The sequence below is a fragment of the Charadrius vociferus genome, unplaced genomic scaffold (genome assembly GCF_000708025.1).
Source record: "Charadrius vociferus isolate BGI_N301 unplaced genomic scaffold, ASM70802v2 scaffold482, whole genome shotgun sequence".
Lineage (NCBI taxonomy): Eukaryota > Metazoa > Chordata > Aves > Charadriiformes > Charadriidae > Charadrius > Charadrius vociferus.
In genome coordinates, this window is record NW_009647221.1 from 351,857 (window position 1) to 372,815 (window position 20,959).

Sequence of the window (20,959 nt, forward strand, 5' to 3'; positions counted from 1 at the left end):
GGAACACCTCTCCTGTGAAGACAGGCTGAAAGAGTTGGGGCTGTTCAGCCTGGAGAAGAGAAGACTCCGGGGAGATCTTATTGCGGCCTTCCAGTACCTAAAGGGGGCCTCCAGGAGAGCTGGGGAAGGACTTTTTACTAGGGCATGTAGTGATAGGACGAGGGGGAATGGCTTTAATCTGGAAGAGGGCAGGTTTAGATTAAACATTAGGAAGAAACTTTTCTCTTTGAGGGTGGTAAGGCACTGGAACAGGTTGCCCAGAGAGATTGTTGAGGCCCCATCGCTGGGGGTGTTCAAGGCCAGGCTGGATGTGGCCTTGGGCAACCTGGTCTAGTGGGAGGTGTCCCTGCCCATGCAGGGGGGTTGGAACTCGATGATCTTCAAGGTCCTTTCCAACCTAAACTATTCTATGATTCTATGATTTGCACCTGGAAATTTTAAAAACACAACCAGCAATGGACTGAGCACCCATAAAATCAGGTCAGGGTATGTCCCCTCTGACATCTGGGCAACTCCACATTACATCATTCTCAGGATAAAATTACCCCTGGTTGGTAACTACTCACTCCTTACAACTCTGTCTCCACAACCAGCAGCAAAAAAAACAGCCTATTTTTTCAGGATTTGGCAGCATCACTCCAAGGCTTTTGCCAAGGCAGGCTGCTAGCCTCAGCAGTCCACACCTGTAGAATGAAACTTATGAAAGCTCACGTAGTTTCTTTCAGGATAGAAAGATAGAGTTTTGGAAAGAAAAAAAAATTTATGAGATACAAGGCAGGAGGAAAAGTGCCAACTCAGTGCTCGGGGATGGTTCCCAGCTCTCAAGCATGGCTCTGAGGTAACATGGGGATTGATGGGAAAAAGTGATTTTATTGATTGTCCCAAAGGACCGGGCTAACAGGAGAGAATTATGGTTGTGCTTTTGTGTACATCCATTCTCACTTGACTCACTTGCAAACATCTCCTTGTTAAAAAGTAAATTCTAATAAAAAAAAAAAAACAGAACAAGAAAGTCAAATAGCACAGCAAGAATATTAATCTACTGCTTCCAAACTGCTGCTGTGTATCTACCAGCATTACATTTTATCTGCAATGGCTGTTTGAAGGGCTGCCCATTAACGTTATAAAAGATTGCATAGGAAAAATTCGGCTGTTGTAGATGATATTGGATTTGATTTTTCAGAAGGAGTGGAGTTTGGGACAAATGAGTGAACAGCATTTGTGGTCCTAATTCATAGTCTAATCCTCATCCTACTGAAGCTGTTATAGGTTTTTGCTGTTGATTTCAATGGAAAGAGGATCAGCCCTATTGGTCTTACGTGGGGGTTGGCAAGAAGATTAAACAAAATCAGCATCACTAGTTTGAAGGATTTATTTCATTATAAGCATTTATTTCATCTCAACAAAGTAAAATCACTAAATGCATTTCTCTTTATAGCAATGGCAAGATATCTTCAAAAGACAAGTCACAATATTAACATTCAAAATCTTGCTAGATACTAAAAAGATTTGGGTTCTATGTCATATTATGGTTTTCCTCCTACAGTGTCTCAGTGTTCCTCAGGTGATAATTACTTGGCTTTCACTCGGTTAACCTTACTATCTTTTGCTAATGCTCTTCCTTGGATCTGCAGATACCAGCCACCTTTACTCTGAAATCATCTGCTTGATTAACATTAACATGTTAAACTTACAGCAGTTGGTTCCAGCCTGTGCTTTGCTTGAAGGTTGTGGCTCCTATCTGGGATAGGAACAGCCTGTGTGCCTGAAATCTCTGCTGTATTTCCTACCTGCCTGATAAGAGGACTTACCTCTCTCTACAAAACCTATTTTGTTTCTAATATATGGTGGACAGAAGTGTTCAACAGAAGCTGAAAGGAAGCTGCTTTTTGACTAAGGTCTTGTAGGGCCAGCAGATGAGTCTGATTCTCTGGAGCCTTGTGGAACTCATTTCCCCAAAAGTCAGCGTGCTTCAGGTCGATGTGAAAAACTCAGGATTTGACCTTCTCCAGATAACAGACTCCTAACACCACCCACGGCTCCCATGCCATGTGCACCCTCATGCTCACACGGTGCATTCCTGGAACAGGAATGTTCCTGTGTGATCCTTGATGTATGTGACCACCACCCCAAGTCAGGTGGAGCAGGCAGTGCATGCAAAGGAATGCTTGACCAACCTTTCTTGTTAGGCTGTGTCTTATATGTGAGATCTACTGTGAAGTCTATTCTATTCAGATTTTTATAGATATTGTCACTTAGTATCTGAATGTCTTCCAACAGCACTTTATGCAGTATGAATAACATCTGTCATGTGTTGTTTGTTCTCTCTTCCTTTCCGCATTTGGGGAATGGAAATTAATGCAGTGACATGTCTTGTTCCAGAAGGGATTTTAAAGGAAAATAAACATATATTTCATATATTTACATGTATTTATACATATAGAGATGACAGAGTCAAAGCAACTTGCTTTGTCTGGAAGAACCATGTACCAGGTTGCAATGGTCCCTATCTACTGGGGTACTTAATTTCATTGCCTGACTCAGCCCCAAAAGACACTGAAAGATCCTGCACGGACAAGCTGGATCCCTTTTCTATATAATTGCATTGCCCCCTTGAATATAATTGCCAGCCACAGCATTCATCCTAAGAATTTTGGAAAGCATTTTTTTCAGGCCATTGAAGCCTCAGCAGAGGAATCAAAAGTGCTACTCTGAGAGACAGAAATTGATTTGCTGATCAATGCTGCTGAAGTGTAATGTGCTGTTGGTCTCGATGTATTATTACCACAATTAAGTCTTCCTTTTGGGGAAAAAAATAGGTTATTTTTACCCAACATGGGGTGACATGGTCTGCCAGCTGACTTACCACTTCCTCTGCTTCTCAGCCAGTCAAAACAAGATCTAGGAACACAGACAATTTATGATAAACTGTACTGAATTTGTCAGAAAAGAAGGATTTTTTGCCTTTCTTTCTTTCCTGTCTCAACAGACAGGATTGAAAAAGGTTGGTCCCCTTTTGCCTGAGCATAATAAAGGAAGATGATGCTTGGGAAGACTGGACATTATGTGGAAATCTGGGGTTATTTTATTTGTTTATTTTAGTCCCATTCTGGTTTAACACACTTTCCAGCCAGCCTGGAGGAAGGTGGGTAAGGAAGATCTGGAGGGATCTGCAGGGGATCCTGTAGCTTTTCACACCAAGCTGGAAGGGCTCAGCATAAGTGAGGACAACCCAAGCTCTCCTAGTCTGCAGGATGAACTGATCACTGGGTGGGCATCTATCACAGAAATAACACTACTCTCTGGTGTTAGACTCATCACTGTCTTTCCTCTGCCCACCGCTGGCACAGAGACAATGCTTAGGTTTGAATCCTGCTAACTCTTCTTCATTTTACCTGACCTTGCCACAGCTTTTGGTCGATTTGGTGACAGTAAACATCTGTATCTCATGGTGGGTAAAGCTGTATCTCCCCTGCTTGTTGCTGGTGCTGGGCTCACTTGGTCTAACCAGTTTACTCAGGGGCTGCATATGGCTGCTAGGAAGGATCACAGAGTCAGGCAGGCCTTCACATTTCTGCAAGGGACGTGCGGGTTCAGTCTTCTGTGAGCACCTATTAGATGACTCTCCATCAGAAGAACTATTCAGCCTGTTGTACCTTATTACGCTAGATTCCCATCACTTCTCCTGAGACCTTACCCATGTCAAATGGCTCAAGAGGATGAGAATAGATATCAGCCTTCTTTTCTTCACGGAGGAAGTTCCTCTGTCAGTGACTGTGAGCTGATTTCATTTCCCAGTGCTGGCTTGAAGCCAGATTACGTTGCAACTAGAGGACTAGCTTTGGTTAGGTGTCACATATGTTTTGAAAAGCATTAGCATATTTTTTTTCAAAGAGCACATACCTTCCAGTCATTTTACAAATTGGGTCTTCAAGGGTGCATTCATTACAGAACGGAAAAAATAAATGTAAATTTTAAAGAGTTGTCTACATGCAAGCATCTACATTTGCATCAATTGCTATCACAAGAAGGATGCAAAGGTCAGACAAGAAAAATCGGTATCCCTTTGTAAAAGCATTCCTTTGTGTCACAGAGATCACCCCTACAAATTTGACTCTATGCTTATGGCCCAATTATACTGCTAAAAAGGTGATCTTTCATAAAAGAATGAGAGCATTTACTTTCTTTTTTTCCTACTGGGAAAATGGGCCTGCAGTTTGAAAAGTAGAGCACCACAACTATTTTAATTACCAGGTGTGTTTAGTTCCCTTGTCAAGGACACATGTTTGGAAGAAGACACTTAACTTTCCTGCCCAGCCGTGAAGCTCAGCCATGAAAGAAAGAGTGATTATTTTGCACCAGTGTTTGTCAATATTAGGAAACAAAAAAAGGACGGAATGTGATTTGCACTCTGAAAAACTGTTCAAGTTTTAAAACTGTTACCATAAAATGTAAGTCTCTGGTTATAATACTGGTATCTGGGCACACTCTTATAAATGCAGTGAAATCATGGCATTGTGTGAGACTGCTGATCATGAGGGATAATGATGACACGGCACCCTGTAATACAGAGCTACAGTTTCTCTTAATGCAACCTGATTGCTAGGAATGATAAGAAGTCTCATGGGAGTAATGATTTGGTTTTGAAATCTCAAGCTATGGTCTGTAAACACCAGGAACTCAATTCAGTTATCTAAATGTCATCTGAGGCATCCTGGAATAGCCTGGCAGGGGTCTGGTGAATAGGATGCAGGAGCTATTGGAGACCTGTGACCTTCTGGGTTAGCAGCTGATGACAAGAAAAAAATATCCTAGGGCACATCAAATAACTTATGTGTCTGTGTATGGGAAAATTTTTGGGGACAATTTCATTCTCCCAGCACTACCTGGATCACAGACACCTCTAAGCTGTATCTGGCAGGCTCTCAAGCTGTATCTGTAGCCCTCAAGGCTGTGTACCATGTAGCAAATGTAAGATAAATGCACAGGACACATAATTTCTGTGATCTGCCCCTTGATAGTAGCTTAAGATACATTACCTTCCATTTTTTCCACAGGTCAAGACAATTGGTGATGTCCCAGGTGGTGCTACTGGCACAGATGGGCTGGGATTCAACTCCACTGTATGGGCATGTCAGTTCAGGTGTCTAAACGTAGATGTGCCCTGTTATAGTCAGTAGAGGTTCAGTTTCCTACATATAGCCACCAGGTGCTCTTTCAAATGCCCTTGGATATCTGATACTTCTTCAAGGACCTAGCAGATATGACACGGTAACTGCTGGAAGTGGGATCCCCAAGGACATCTCAAATGGTGCTACATCCTTAAGTGTGGGGAACTGGTCTGAGCTTGCAGGACAGCTTGCATCACAATTCAGCTCAATCTAAAGTAGACACACGTGTGGTCATTGGCTCACCAAACTCCACTGATTACATTGCTCTTACATGACAAAGTAAGTAGAGATGTAAACAGTACTTCACCTGTGGCTCTTCCCACTTCTGAAGGAAATGCCTGCAGGTTTTGGTACTGTAAAGAATAAGGGGCTCCTGAAAAAGATAGAATGGATTGGGCTCAAATAATGATGCTGAACTGAAGAAAGTTTAGTCCACTTCATCACTCGGGTCAGCAGTTGTCTGCTCAGCTGCCTACTGAGCCTGTGCTCCTACAGCTTGGAGACACAAGCACAGATTGATGTCGGAGGCTGTTCTGCAGCACACATAAGGGTTGTGTGTTATGTTTCACATGGGAAGAACTACACTAAGGAAACCAAGACACTCAAAGTGTCCAAAAGAAAGTTGAATGAGCTCTTTCAATTCAAGCAGTTATTCCTTGAGTTACCCTCCTATTGAGAGATTAGCAGTGCAGACATCTACACAGCTCCCCAGAGATGAATGAGATTTCTTTATTTTTCCCATGGGTTTCTTTTCTTGCCAACATGTAAAGCCAGAAAAGGTTTGAGCGCCTCACCAACAGGCACACTGAAGAAAGATGGCTTTTGCCCTTGAGTTTGGGTCATCACCAAGATGATAGTGTTTAAAATACTGTTAAAGACCAAATCAGTTCAAAGGCTTCTGAGTTGAGAGTTTGAGTTTCCTAGAGAGAGATAAAAAGCCTCTTCTGTTAGGAAAATTGACTGTGGGCTTTCTTTTTTGGCTTGAAAGCTAGCCTATGATCCTTGAAGAGCTTTCGACAATTTTTAGGAAAAATGAATGTGGTCTATATTTAGTTTCAAAGCTTGTATCTATTCCATTTAGGAATCATATAGATATCGTCTCAGTCTGTGTTTCCACCCTAAAAACAACCACCATAAAAACAATGTAACATCAAGTCCAATTTTTGAGAAAAGCTTTTTCCACTAGTAAATGTCAATGCCACTCACAGTGTTAAATATTTTGCGTTATTTACCTGCTCCTTTCCTTCAATTTGGAACATGTACCTCCAAGGCACATAATGCACAGTGACTCAGTGTCATGTAGAGGACAGACAATAGCAAATGGATCTCCAATTAAATTCAATTGCTCTTCAAGGGCTGCTGTCCTAGTTTGAAGAGAATGCATGGGTGAGAGTTTGAAGTACTGCAAATGCATGTTTTTAGTACTGTGATTAATCTTGGTTAAAAGTTTTGACCCCTCTCCCTCTGCCTCCCTCCCCTACTATGTCTCCCTGGGGGTTGGAGAACTTCCCATGTTCTGTGTGCCACAGAAGAACGTGTCTCTGGTTGGCTTGGAGCTGCCAATGGTAAGTGAGAGTATTATAAAGCAAATGGAGTGAGAGTGCCACACTTTCAGAAAAGCATGTTATGTTTCATAGTTGATTGAATGAGATAGATACTTACCTTCTACACACATCATGATAGGTCTCAGGTCCACAAATGATATTTCTAGACCCTGGCTATGAGTGCTTGTATGGTTCATTGCAAAGCATTAACTGGAGGGCTAGCTGTCAGTCCATTACTACACTGCTGTAGCAGAAATCAAAATCTCTCCAAAATGTCAGCCCCTTTCAAAGCAATGCAAAGAAATGTCAAAGCTTTACAGGATTTCTAGTGTCTAAAGCAAATACCATTAATTCTAAAAAATAAATCAGGTCAAGCAAAATCTGGTTTCATGTAAAAAAAAAAAAAGATTGTTCCAAACTGAAAAAGTGATTATGTAAAACAAGTTACAATCAAAATGCACTTTACAAGGTAGGAAGTCTGACCTACTCCAGCAAATGTTTTTATTGTCAGCCCTTCATATGTTTGTAACCTTAAAGTCAATAAAGTGCACAGAATGACAGACACTTCTGGTGAGCCCTCTCTCAGCAACACTATTGAAATGGCAAATGGCTTTTATCAGCTTAGGCTAATTCTCCATGAGAAATAGTAGTGTTTCAGGAGCCAGAAGAGATAAGTGGGAGATCAAAGGAAATGCTTAATGAAGCAAGATGGCGGAAAAGTGACAAGAAGCAGTTAAACATCTGAATGTTTTGTTAGCTCCATGCTGCAGAGACTGTGCACTGGAAGATACACTTTTTAGTTCTCAAGAGGCAGCAACCTGCCACCAAACTGCAAAGATAAAGTGGGTAAACAACTTAGAGGAGCAAACAAGCAAACAATTGCTCTAACTGCGGGCACTACATTTGGCCCAGTCTTCATTGCATGAAATCATAGAATCATAGAATCATAGAATGGTTTAGGTTGGAAAGGACCTTAAAGATCATCGAGTTCCAACTCCCCTGCCACAGGCAGGGACACCTCCCACTAGACCAGGTTGCCCAAGGCCACGTCCAGCCTGGCCTTGAACACCTCCAGGGATGGGGCCTGAAAGATCTCTTGAGAAAATGTCTTTCCTTCTCTTCTGAATCAAAAGTTAGTACAACTCCTGACTTTAGAAAGATGAGCAAAATTTTTGTGGTTGTTTAAGAGAACTGGGAAGGAGGAATCCAGGCAGGTTTAGTTCAGGCTTTTCTCCACACTGAGTAAGGGCAGGGAGAATGTTCTAGTAGTCACAGGTATGACTCCTCTATTTCTCATCACATAGCATGAATGGCATATGCTGGGATAATACTGCGTGGCTTATTTGCAAACTTCCATGCACAACCTCACTAAATATTGCCTAGTGATGTCAGAAATTAGTGGGAGGTCATAGAAAAACTCCTTTCCTGGATTTTAGCTCATATCTTGCCTTCCAATATTCCTCACCTCTTCCTTGTCAGGTTTGGGTCACCCCATCGTACATTATCAGGAAGTTTCCACCAAGGATGTCAAAATACCTGTAAAAAGCTAAAAAACCAGAAATCTTAGTTTATAAGAAGGAAATGAGATTTGACAGCTTGGGAGGTCATAGAAAGCGGATGAGGCAAAATTTTTGTACTTGAATGCTGCTCACATTTTTCCACCTTATTCTCAGTAATATTTTTCCTTGGTTATTTTAAGATAGTGGTATTGCTCAGCTGGGAGAACTGGGATATAAATGTGAATTGGGATGAAGTTACCTGCCATACACGTTGTTCATAACTCACAGAGAAGAGCGAATGATATAGAGATTATCCATCTCCAGACTGGTTGGAGATTAGTCGTGGTTAGCCAGACGTGAGGATTTCTGTCATCTTGGTGAATGTAGTTGGAGTACGGATCCAGCTCACCAGCTGTATAATTCTGGCCAGCCTTCTTGGCTGGAGACAGGAGATGTGCTGCCAGTTCCATAATTTCTGCAATTGCTTGAATGCAACCTGCTATGTCCTGACAATTGTTTTTGCGTCCCTTCTTCATTTTGGGTGCATCTCACCATTAGAGGTTCAGCAATGAGGACAGAGGGATAGATTAGGATCGGTTATTGCTTTCACAAAAACAGAATGACATGTGCAATTACTTTTAGCGCAATTCCAGCACCTCTCATCTGTGTTACTTGGCTCTTTGTTAAATCCTTTCATGTGTAGGAGATGAAGCATGTCACATACCCAGAAAGCACTCTGTATTCTGCATTGATGGTGGCAGTGTTTACAGGTTGTACTTTTTTATAAATTATTTCCAAGATGCATTCTAGCTTCTTCAAGTCTTTCACACCCAGTTTGTTATGGGGCAGCAAGTCACATCTTTCATCTCACATTTTAGTAAAAAATCAATCCATCAGTCATCATTAGACACACTGAACCAGATTTTGCAGTGTGGCAGAGGAGTGCTCGGTGCAGGGGGAAGGTTCATGAGCCCATGCAGACTGGTGACAAGTGTTGTTAGACTTCACTGACATGACTCTTGTGAGACCTACAGTGGAGGGAGAGACAAACGAGCAAATTCTGCAGCTCTGCTGGAGGAGGGGGAGAGTCTTTTACAGAGCCTGCCTGACAACAGATAACAGCGGGGTCCTTGCTTACGGGCTCTGAATCATGCTGCATGTAAGGACCTCAAATCAGATAATGTGAATACCCTGGTATGGGAGTATGGAGGAGACACCAGAGCATGGAGGAGACACCAGAGTGACTCCGTAGCACCAGCAAAGCCTCAGTGTAAGGGAGACCTTGCAGAGGCTGTGTTAAGAGGTTGGCTTTAGGCCAGATGCACGTCTCTTAAGCCTTCAGGAGTAACCAATGACTGTATCCTCTGCTTGTAAAATTGTGACCATCCTACCCTAAAACGTTTTAAACAAAATAAATTAAAAAAAAATAGTGCCTTTTGTTATGTGTTTCTTCATAGCATTATAGAATAGCCCAGGTTAGAAGGGACCTGAAAGATCATCTGGTCCAACCTGTCGTGGGAAAGGGTAGATGCCTAGATGACATTATATAGCACTCTGTTCAATCGCACCTTGAAAACCTCCAGTAACAGGGACTTTACCAAGTCCCTGGGAAGGTTGCTCCAGTAACCGATGGTTCTCACTGTAAAAATTTTCTTTCTTATATTGAGATGAAGCCTCTCCCAGTGCAACTTCTACCCATTGCCCCTTGTCTTCTCCATGAGGCTCTTTGTGCAGAGAGAGCCTCCCCCCTCTTTGTAGCTGCCCTTTAAGTGCCGGAACACTGTGATGAGGTCCCCTTGAGCCTTCTCTTCTCCAGGAAGAAGACACCCAGCTCCTTCTGTACTTCTTCATAGGGCAGGTTCTCTAGCCGTTCAATCACCTTTATGGCCCTCCTTTGGAACCCCTCCAGTCTATCTGCATTTTTCGTGAACTGTGGGGACAGAACTGGACGCGGTACTCCAGGTATGGCCTGACAAGAGTAGAATAGGGTGGGATGATCACATCTCTATCTCTTCTAGTAAAGCCCCTGCGTTCTTCCTTTCTTCCTTACTGGAACTTGTATTTTTTGGAGTGATTGTGTCCCAGATAGATACAAAGCATCAGGGGAAACTGCAAAAAATTGATGAAAGAAACTCCCAGCCTTGTGTTGTAACCTTTCACACTACACATTACTTTTAATTTCATGTCCCTGAGGGATCTCAGTAATTTATCTTAATAAACATATAGTTTGCCAGTGAGATTTTGTTTTTCTTTTTAAGTTAACCTAAAGTGGGTTGAAAAATTAATTTGCTGAATCTAAACCTCAATGCTGAGCTGGATTTTTTTTTGTAATCAATATATCAGAGAGTGGCTGAATAATGACGATAACAGATAATTAGAAAAAGCATATGGCTTCCTGCAACTTCATTACTGATGCCAGAAAATCACTGGGCAAAGAGTGTTAGTACAATATATTCCCTGATCGCTGAGTAAGTGAAATATAGCTAAAACCTGTGCAGTGTGGGAGGAGTAAAGACACCCCCCTCCCCCCGCCAAGGCACTGATTCGACTTCTTAGGAAATAGCAGTGAACTTTTCTTATTATTATCTATCACACCCACTCTCCAGCAAAAACCCAAGATCTGGCGAGCTGTGCAAAACTCTTCATCAAGATACTGATTCCTTGCATGCTAAACACGTGTTGGATTTCGGTGGAGACATTCTTTCTGTGACAGTGTGTGTCTCAAGCATATGACAAGACAGACAATAGTTAACATTTGGGCTGTGAAGGACCAACACGTAGCTTGGTGTTAAACTGACTAAAAGTAGGAGGAATGGATGGAATAACTTGCAGTTTCTCAGTAGATCTGAAATCTGCATTGTTGCAACATGTCAAAATGTCACAAGATTCAGCAATACAAATTTTGATCTCCTGTAATGCAGTGGGGATAACATCTCTGAGATCACTTTAGTTACCCTATTTAGGTCCTTGGCCTGCTTAAATGTTAAAGGAGTGCTGAAATCATGCTTAGTATCAAGATGCAGGGTGCTGTATTTATCCTTATCTGCTCTCGTCCCTCTTAGCTCACCGGGTGACACGCACGTGTGCGTCGCTGCTAAGCAGATGTATTACATTTGTTATAAATCTTCCTAGAATTATCTCATTTTAGAAATGTTTATCAGTTGGGTCCCCATTTCTCCACTGTTATTTATTTGTGTATTTACCATTTTCTTTTAAGCTTTTTATTAACTATAGCTGTTAGTCAGTGTGTTAGTAATTGAAAAGGTTTCTGAGAAGTTGCTATCAATGTTTGCTATTTGGTAGTCCTCCTTTCTTTTTGTGATGTTCAGTGTCAGCTTCTGATCACCTACAACACGCAGCTGATTGTGTTGGACTTTTCAAACATATATTGATTTCTGCAATTCTGTGTTTTGGAGAAGAGATTGCAAATGAACCTACCAGTGCCATTCCCATACCATTTGGGAATATATACGTACTATAATGGGAGTCAGCTGCTCATTTTAATAATGATGTAGTGAGATACAGGCTACACTATGACTAATTTCAGTGTGATTGACTCTCCAGGGTGGGTTAGAATTTAGTGCCAGAGACTTGTTAATGGAACATTTTCCAAGGCTGTTTCACCACTATGTGGTCTCCTCAACCTGTGAGAAAGGTTTGGCGATAGTTAACAGCTGTCTTTTATTCCCAGTTAGTGTAGTGGTATGTGGTATATTTGTGGTCCAATTCTGTGCAAAGCAACACAGAGCTGACCAAAGCAGTGTATCAAGAATCAGACTTTCAGGAAGCCTTTTATCCCTGATCTCACAAAGTTTGTAACAAAATAAACTTAAAACTGCGTGATTCTTTTCCGTTGGGAGTAAACACTCAACTTTAGGTGCAATCATAATGGGTTATTGGGCAGGACAAATAGCAATGACTGGGACCTAGGTACTTATAATTAACATCCAGCTGTGTTTAGTGGATGCCAGAAAACAACTTACAAAAAAAAAAAAAAAAAAAGCTTTGGTATGAGTGCAAATTGCCAGTGGTGGAAAGGGCACATGGGAAGTCTAGCACATTTACACACTGTATATCAAAAACAGGTAGTAAATTATATGTAGAAATGACAGATGAAGGCCTCTCCAGCTTAGTGGAAAACCTCACAATTTCAGGATGACTGTCTTTTTTGCCTTCCTCTTCTTCCTTTTTTTAAATTAATTCCAGTGATTTTCAAGAGCATCTGATATCTAAGGAAAATGAAAAACTGCAAGGAAATCTAAAAATACACATCTTTAAAAAATGAGAAAGAAATAGCTTATGGACACATGAACTAAGTGTGTCAAATAGCACATGTTGCTGAGCAAATTGAAAAAAGTTAATCAACACCCTTTGGGTTTAAGCACAACACAATTCACAACCCACAGCTGTGACTCAGAAGGAAAATTCTCTATTAAAATGTCAGCCTTGTCATTTATTCCTTTTGCCATTTACTTAATTCTTTGAGGAAAACTTTGTTCATTAATGCTGTTCTTTATTCTTGGTAGCAGTCGTGCTCTGGTGAACGCTTCTATTTGCATTCAGTCCTGAAATTTGGACTCTCTTACGAGAAGTTTACATATGGTCCTATGCTGCATGTAGTGTTTGACTCTATGCAGTTTTTTGTGTGTAAATAGCTACAGCACCACACAGGAAATAATTAAAAATAAATACTGGGTCAAGTTCTTACCATCCCAGGATGAGGAGGACAGCAGAAGACAATGAAATGAGCTTGGACCTTACTTTCCTTCTAAGACAGTCTTTAGGAATACATGCATTCAGGGCTTGAATTTAATATGACAAGGCTGGAGAGGATCATATATTAACGCTGGAGTATACACTATTTTCAAATTGACCAGGGAACTGGCAATGATGAGAGATAAAGCCAGGGAGAGAAAGTTACTAAAAATTGCCCTTTCCTCTTTCCAAGAGAGCCACTGATTGCACTGAAAAGTTGTACAGGGACTACTGAATGCTCAGCATGGCTATTCATAGTGTGAGGGTGGGGTGTGTGTGTCCTCAGATCATTTTGCCGCCTTCTCAGAGAGCCAGAACAGAGATTGGTGGTCATGTGATAAGCACAGATCCCTCAAGATCCATGGACATAAGAGCAACAAATTTGAACTGTTGTTCCCTGTAGAAGTAAATTGCAGTAGAAAGTAGGGCTCCTTTATCTGCTCTCCTCCAATACGCTTAACTTCCTACTTTGCTGTTGCCTTTCCCAGAGGTTGCCATCCCCTCTTCTCCATATTCTCCCACCCTGGACCACTATCAGTGCCTTTTTGTCTGCAGTCTGGCCAGCTCTTAGCTCTGGGGGTGCCTGTGAAAAGCCCATGGAAACTGGCATAGCCTGACCCAGCTGACTGTGCTCAGACATTGCAGAGGTTACCTCGCTCCCTGTCTCATCCATGAATGAAAAGTGTTGATGGTTGGGACCTGGGAGTTCATGACACCTGGGAATTGGTTAACAACAAGCTTCTCAGAGTGCCCGCAAGAGAGCAGAGCTGACTCCAGTCCCTGTTCCTGTGAGGTTTCCACCGCTGCTATCAGAGAGCTGGGCTGTACGCTGCTTTCCTGCAGAGAAAACCGCTCCTGAGAGACCTCACTGGCCCCTGCTTTGGTCCTGATTTACACCAAGTTGAAGCCAGCAGTCGTATGCACGTGAAAGTGAGACTCAGATGCCTTAAAGTGAGGGCTGGGTGGCTTACACAGAACAGAAGTGAAACCGTATTAATCTCCAGTTTCTCACAGCCACCCTGTGTGTTGAGCTGGGTATCCTCATTTTGTAATTATAACTCACTGGTTTCACGAGGCATGTGTAAGCTGTGCAGCATCAGCATGTACTGACAGTGTTACAAGGTTATCCTCTGTACTGGACAAACTCGAGGGAAGCAAACATACTTAATGTGTTTGTAGGATTTCAATAAGTAGGATGTTTAGGACATTATTTTGCACCTCAGTAGCAGTTTATAATCTGGACCAGGTATTTGTCTGCTTATACATGAAAAACAATCTTTCACTTTGGCTCCAAGAAATATACCTGTGCTAATACCTTTTTAATGGATATATCCTTCTCTGTTTTTTTTGGTTTTTTTTTTTTTTTTTTTTTTTTTTTTAACAAAAAGGTCTGGTGAGAAGAAACACAGACTGACTTTCATCTAACTGACTTCCAAAAATCTTCCTGCAGACTAATCTATATTTCATTAGATGAAGTACATAGAGGCTTTATCCCTCTTGATTTATGAGCAAAAGTTTTATGAGAAATATGAACTGTATAATGTAGCTGATCCATCATTCAGAGATAAGTATTAGCAACCCCAGCCAAAATCAAAATTCTCCTGGGCTGCTATCCAGTGATTATATGAGATAATTTTCCAGAGGTCCCAGAACACTACAACATAGGTAAATTGGCCTTCAGACCAAGTGCTATGCTAGAATATGTAATTTCTTGAAAAAGGATCATTAATCTCAATTTTGGCCTGAATTAATATACTCTAAGGATGACAACACACTTTGGCTTGAGATTTGTGTACAGCAACAGAGAAGAAGAGAGGGACTTAAAAAGACCTGATGAAGGTCTTGTGTTCCCACATGCAGTAATTGGTTTAATAGATGAAGTCACTTCTCCCTAAGCCTTTAAGATATTTTGACCACTGTGGTTACAGCAATGCATTTGCTATTCCCAGATATGCACAGATTGTAAGGGAAATCCCACCATTGCTGAGGGCTGGGTTAAGACCCTGGATATGGGTTCAGGCTGAGAAAGTCTCTGTTTGCTGGACAGTGGCTGAGTGAGGCTGCTTGTGCATCTCCTACGTGTGGCAAACAGAGCCTGTGTCACTGGCTTTGGGTAGGCCTGTGAGGAGAACCACATCTGGAATGGATGGATCTGTGCTATGGGTCACAGCTGCAGTGATGATTCTGGGGTGGGGTGGGGGGCAGGATTTGATGTTCTAACCTCCAGTTCCATGGGGACTTTGTGCAGACAAGGCAAAGCTATGACTTGTCTCAGTAGCATTCCTGGTTTCAGTCCTTGTGTCTTACCCAATGTACAATTTTGTCCATGGATAGTTTCACACAGGGTCCACAGCTGGATCTGCAGCCTCAGACATCCCCTCTGCACAGGGACACTGAAATTGCTAGACCACAGGGTGAGACTCTGATGTGCTCTTGCTTTCCAGCACTAGAGATCTCATGTTTCTATACCACAGGCAAAAATGAAGGATGCCATCTTCCTCCCCTGCTTACTTCCTGCTCCATGCCTAAGGCACTGTTTTCGAAAGAGAAATACAAGGATCTGCACTGTTTGATGGTGGTGCCATGGCCCATTTCTTCCCAGGCAAGGGGGAATTAATTCTCATCCTTTGTGAAAATGGCAAAGACTGTCCCTCCAGCCTCTTCTGAAAGACTGAGGCAGTTGTCAGCCCCTGCCCCAAAGAGATCCCTTTGTGCAGGTGCCTGATGGGGATCCTGACTTCATGTGCTGATTGACCAGAAGCTCAGCATGAGTCAGCAATGTGCAATCGCAGCCCAGAAGGCCAACCGGATCCTGGGCTGCATCAAAAGAACTGTGGCCAGCAGGTCAAAGGAGGTGATCCTGCCCCTCTACTCCACTCTCGTGAGACCTCACCTGGAGTACTGCATCCAGCTCTGGAGTCCCCAACATAAGAAGGACACGGACCTGCTGGAGCATGTCCAGAGGAGACCCACAAGGATGATCCGAGGGCTGGAGCACCTCTCCTATGAGGAGAGGCTGAGAATGCTGGGGCTGTTCAGCCTGGAGAAGAGAAGGCTCTGGGGAGATCTTATTGCAGCTACCTAAAGGGGGCCTACAGGAGAGCTGGGGAAGGACTTTTTACAAGGGCATGTAGTGATAGGACCAGGGGGAATGGCTTTAAACTGGAAGAGGGCAGGTTTAGATTAAACATTAGGAAGAAACTTTTCTCTTTGAGGGTGGTGAGGCACTGGAACAGGTTGCCCAGAGAGGTTGTTGAGGCCCCATCCCTGGAGGTGTTCAAGGCCAGGCTGGACGTGGCCTTGGGCAACCTGGTCTAGTGGGAGGTGTTCCTGCCCATGGCAGGGAGGCTGGAACTCGATGATCTTTAAGGTCCTTTCCAACCTAAACCATTCTATGATTCTATGTAGGTGTCTGTGTCTGAAGGACAACCTAGGTGGTTTTGTACCCTGCCCCAAAACTTGGTGTGCTGAAGTGTATGAATCCTCTTTTGAGGCACTGTCTTCTAGTGTTTTAGGTGCCAAAATCCCTTTCATGGGTTTGGCCCAAGGTGACTCTCCAGAGTCTCACATGATGCATGCAAGGGGGAGACACACTTGTCCCGATGCGTGGTCACCCCTCTAACTCATGGACTGCAGGCTTCCTCTTTCCATCCATTGTGTTCTGTACTTGGCTGTTGCCCAGGCTTTTGTCACCCTTCCTATCACCACAGGGTCCTCCACATCCCCAAGAAAGCCTAGAGGACTGCTCCTGCTCCTCCTCTCCAGTGGCTCCAGGACTGTAGCTATTCCCTTTGAGCAGCACAACAGGGACTCTTTCAGAGTTTGTTGGTGCTGTGCTGAAGCTGATGTTGCAGAGCAGGTCACCCTCATGCAGATACCTGAGAAATCCCAGGGCATCCCAAATGGTGCTAGGCAGTCAGGTTTGTTGGGCTGCTTTCTGCAATTGCTGTCTACAACCTGTTGTTGAATCTCAGCTCTAAAACTAGATGAGATAAACCTCACCCAGCCAAAGGGCCACATGGCAGCTCTTCCATTTTCTATGGAAGAAACACCATCCTTATCTCCTCATACCTTTACAGGTATATTGTTAGAAAATTAGTCCTCAATGCTGACTGTGGTTTTAATTTCTTTTCTTCATACTTGATTTTCAAACAGGAAAAGGAAAACCTGTGATCATCATCCTGGAAGAAGAGTGAGAGACACTCCTGAATTTCAGTCCCACCTATAATAGTGGTTTCTCTTGTAGTATTGAACAGGTAACTTAATCTCTACATATGTCAGAGGTTGGTAGCAGCATCTGTAAAAATGGTGATGGCAACGGTCCCAAGGGTTTTTCCAGGAAAGAAGTGATTAAAGGAAGCCTGTAAGAGCACTTAAAAACTGTAAAGCGGGATCCAACCGGTAAATTGCTATTTAATGATGATGCTAATTGCACAGAGCTTCAAGAATGAGGAGAAAAAGCAGAGTATGGGCAGATAGGGTTGACTGGCAGAATAAAGCAAAGGTGAACTTGTGGCTTTTGCATGGATTCATTGTAAAAAACAGGGAGGACTGAGATGTTTTGACTCATGAGGGCTCTGCAAAGACCTGGGTTTGCTCAGTTCAAAATCTCCCACCACAGCCAGATGGTCCAAACCTAATGATCTGCAAACACACCATTCTTCCAGCTTCTGATCTCTCTTGCATAGAGGACATGGACCCGTCATACCATCTGTTCTGAATATACCTTAAAAAATCCTGCTGGATCTTAATAACACTGCTTCTTGACAGACTTCCACATTGCATTGTATCTGCTTTCTCATTGCACCCAACCTTACAGAATATGGTTCAGTTTTATCATGTCTTTATATATAATGAATTTCATCCATTTGCAGCAAGACTTCTGAGAGGAAGATTTAACTGCTGGACAGTATATACAGCTATATAGTTAGCAGAGATCTTCTATGTCCATCGGCTATGGAAGTTTTTCTTCTAACTGTAAAAGAATATCAAGATTTAAATGCCACCATAGCTGTTGAAAAGAGCTTGCAGAAGATTCTTTCTGTAGTACTTCTGGTCGCATCTTCAAAATTAGCTAGTTGGAGGCAACACTTAGGTATTCATTTTTGCCTCTTCTGAATGTTGAGCATAATTGTTCATTTATGTTCAGTTACAAATCCTCTTTAGTATTCTTGAAAAAGATAAAGCTCAGAGAAAATAGTAACTCTCAAAAATAGTTTTAAGAAATGAGTAATTTTTCCATGTTGCCGAGTATCATGTTAGTCACTAAAGCCACTATTTCTCATGCCATCTTTGCGTAGTTAGTATTGTAATTTTTATTATTTATCCAGGTCACCATATTCACAGAATCAGTATTGCTTTTTACATGTAATACTTCATTTTTTAGAAGAATAAAAGCAAAGGCATCAAAGCAGGTCTGTGCTAGATGTAGTTTTTCCAATTCAATAACATAGCCTGTTAAAATCACAGTTTACTCCTGAACCACCTTGAAGTTGCTTCTAGAAAGCTCATCTTTCTGCTGCAGCTATTTCTTCTTCCAGAGACTTTGCCTACCAGCTTTATTCTTATTTCCTGGATGTCTGCTCAGATTTGCTTTGGCAGTCCTTGCTGTTGGCTCTGCCGTCCCAAGCAGTCACTACCTTGATCCTAAACTCAAATTAAAGGAAAAAAAAGAGGGGAGGGGGATATGTGGAAGGGGGTTGCGAATTTTATAGAGTTTCTCCAAGTATCCGGAACTCTTCTTCCTCCCATGATATGGTGATTTGGCACTTAGAGAGCCACTACCACCTACAGAGCCTGAACTTGCACAGAAAATGGAAAGAGAATGTTGCAATGGCAAGAAATATGAAGGTGAGGAGGCAGAAAAATATGGGCATCATCTTAAGTGTAAATGGTGACCAGAAAAGCATACAATTTCCTATCTTGTGGACACTTTAATTTTGAAAATGAATCAACTCAGCAAAGTCTGGTGTGTTGCACACAGCATCTAGTGTCTATGTACATCAAGTGGCCTTCATCTGACAGAAATAAAGAAATTTACAATTCAGTTCATATTCAAACTACTTGTCTAGGTTCCCTTTATAGCCAGGATATGATTATAATTTTAGGATGTGATTCATCTCATTTTAAAATAGATGTCTGTCATTGATCACATGAATTGAGTCCCAGAAGTACCTGTTTGTCTTTACTGTGTGTGAAAGAAGCCAGGGAGAATAATTTAGCTACAGACATCTCTGCTTTGCAGACTTCAGAGAGTTTGGTTCCTACCAACACAACTTTTGAAGGGTTAAACTCAAACTGCCTTCCTAATCAAACCTGAGCCCAGGCTGAGCGACCTGTCTACCAGATGCTTCAGATGGTTTTGGTATTATTTTATACTTCTAGACCTAAGCAGTTTTGTACTATTGCTGTTGTGCTGTTAATAATTGTTATCAACCAGATACTTACACAAGAGGCAGCTCCATTTCAATGCTGGGTAAAGTGACCTCTCTTAATTAGTTTCCCTGTTATGCTACAAAATGTTGTGGTTTCCCTTGGGCTGAGAAGCATTAGATGCATACAAGCTATTATATCTTCATTACCATTTTTTTCTCATCATTCTCAGTTTTTCCACAGGTTCCCTCATTTTAATATTTGTCCTAGTCACTTCTGAGCAGCTGTTTTCAGTGCAGCTTCCAGCCTTGATTATCCCTGCCTATTGCCATTCAGAATGGGTTAATTAGAGTGTATCTCTGTGGTCTTAGATGCTGATTTAATCAGAACTGTATTCTATCCCACTGTGTTTCACAGTGATACAATAGACAATAGGTCAGGACAGATATGCTCTCTCCCAGTGGAGTGGCCAGGTCCATTTCTGCACTTCTGCCGCTCTTTGGTGTCTGCTCAGGGTTTTTTTTTTTGTGTGTGTGTGTGTGTGTTTTTCTTTTAAGTATTTTAGCTCCTTTCTCTTAAAGGGCTTTTCTCATCCTTTGCTCTTTTTTTTTATGGTGGAATACCAATTATGCCATAATAACACGGGAGCAATCAGATCTCATCTGAGCCTGACATTACACACACATGACCTACAAACCTTGCAGAGGGAAAAAGAAATGGTGACTTTGCATTTAAAAGGTTTGTTTGAGATAATCTTTCACTTGTTTTCTCAAGAGTTTGGTGACAGTACTTCAACTTGAGCAATGCTTCATTTCATTCTAATACTTTGCATTACTGATTGATTGTGTTCATTTAATACACCCAAGGGCACTGATAGAGATTAGGGCCCGGCTTTTCTAGCTCCTGCCAGGGATATGGCAAGAGAAAATCCTCCTTTCTGAAAGCTTCCCTCTTTCGTCCTCCAGCTGTGGATGAAATTTCAGTGAAAGCTTCTGGTTTCTGCATTGGACAGTGCTACCCACAGCTGCGGCCATCAGTGCCTGTGTCATGGGAGGTGGGTGCTGCCCACTCAGCAGGCTGGCTCCATTTCAACTCTTCCAGTTTGGGGTGCCCAACTGGAAGATGTCTCCTTCCCTCCACTTAGGCAGCTTGAGTAGATCACGCCCCCAGCCTGGCCACCTCTATTAAGTGCCCATACTGAAGACAGAGGTGAATAGGGAACAACATCTCCAGGTAGAAAGTCTGAAGCCCCTGTGTCCCCTGATGAAAGATGCAGTTGTACGACTGTCCTTTGTATTTCCGTGCCTCGGCTGGATCCGAGTGCCCCAGTTCAACCCCAAGGGACAAATATCCCACCTGGCAGGCCAGAATTAGGTAGTTTTTTACTGCCCAATATCCTCAGCCCCTGCTTCATTCCTCACTCTTTCTTTGTCCCCACTCATTCGCTGGATGTCCGGGGGCTCCTTTTCTCTTCAGTTGACTTTGCTATTACTGTCATCTTTGTTATTTATGTAGTACCATTGATGGCCACAAAGATTGGTGGTAAACAGGGTGTGTATACTGAGGGCCTTAAAGTGTAAAAGTAATCTAAACCCAAACAAACAAACAGAGGAGAAAA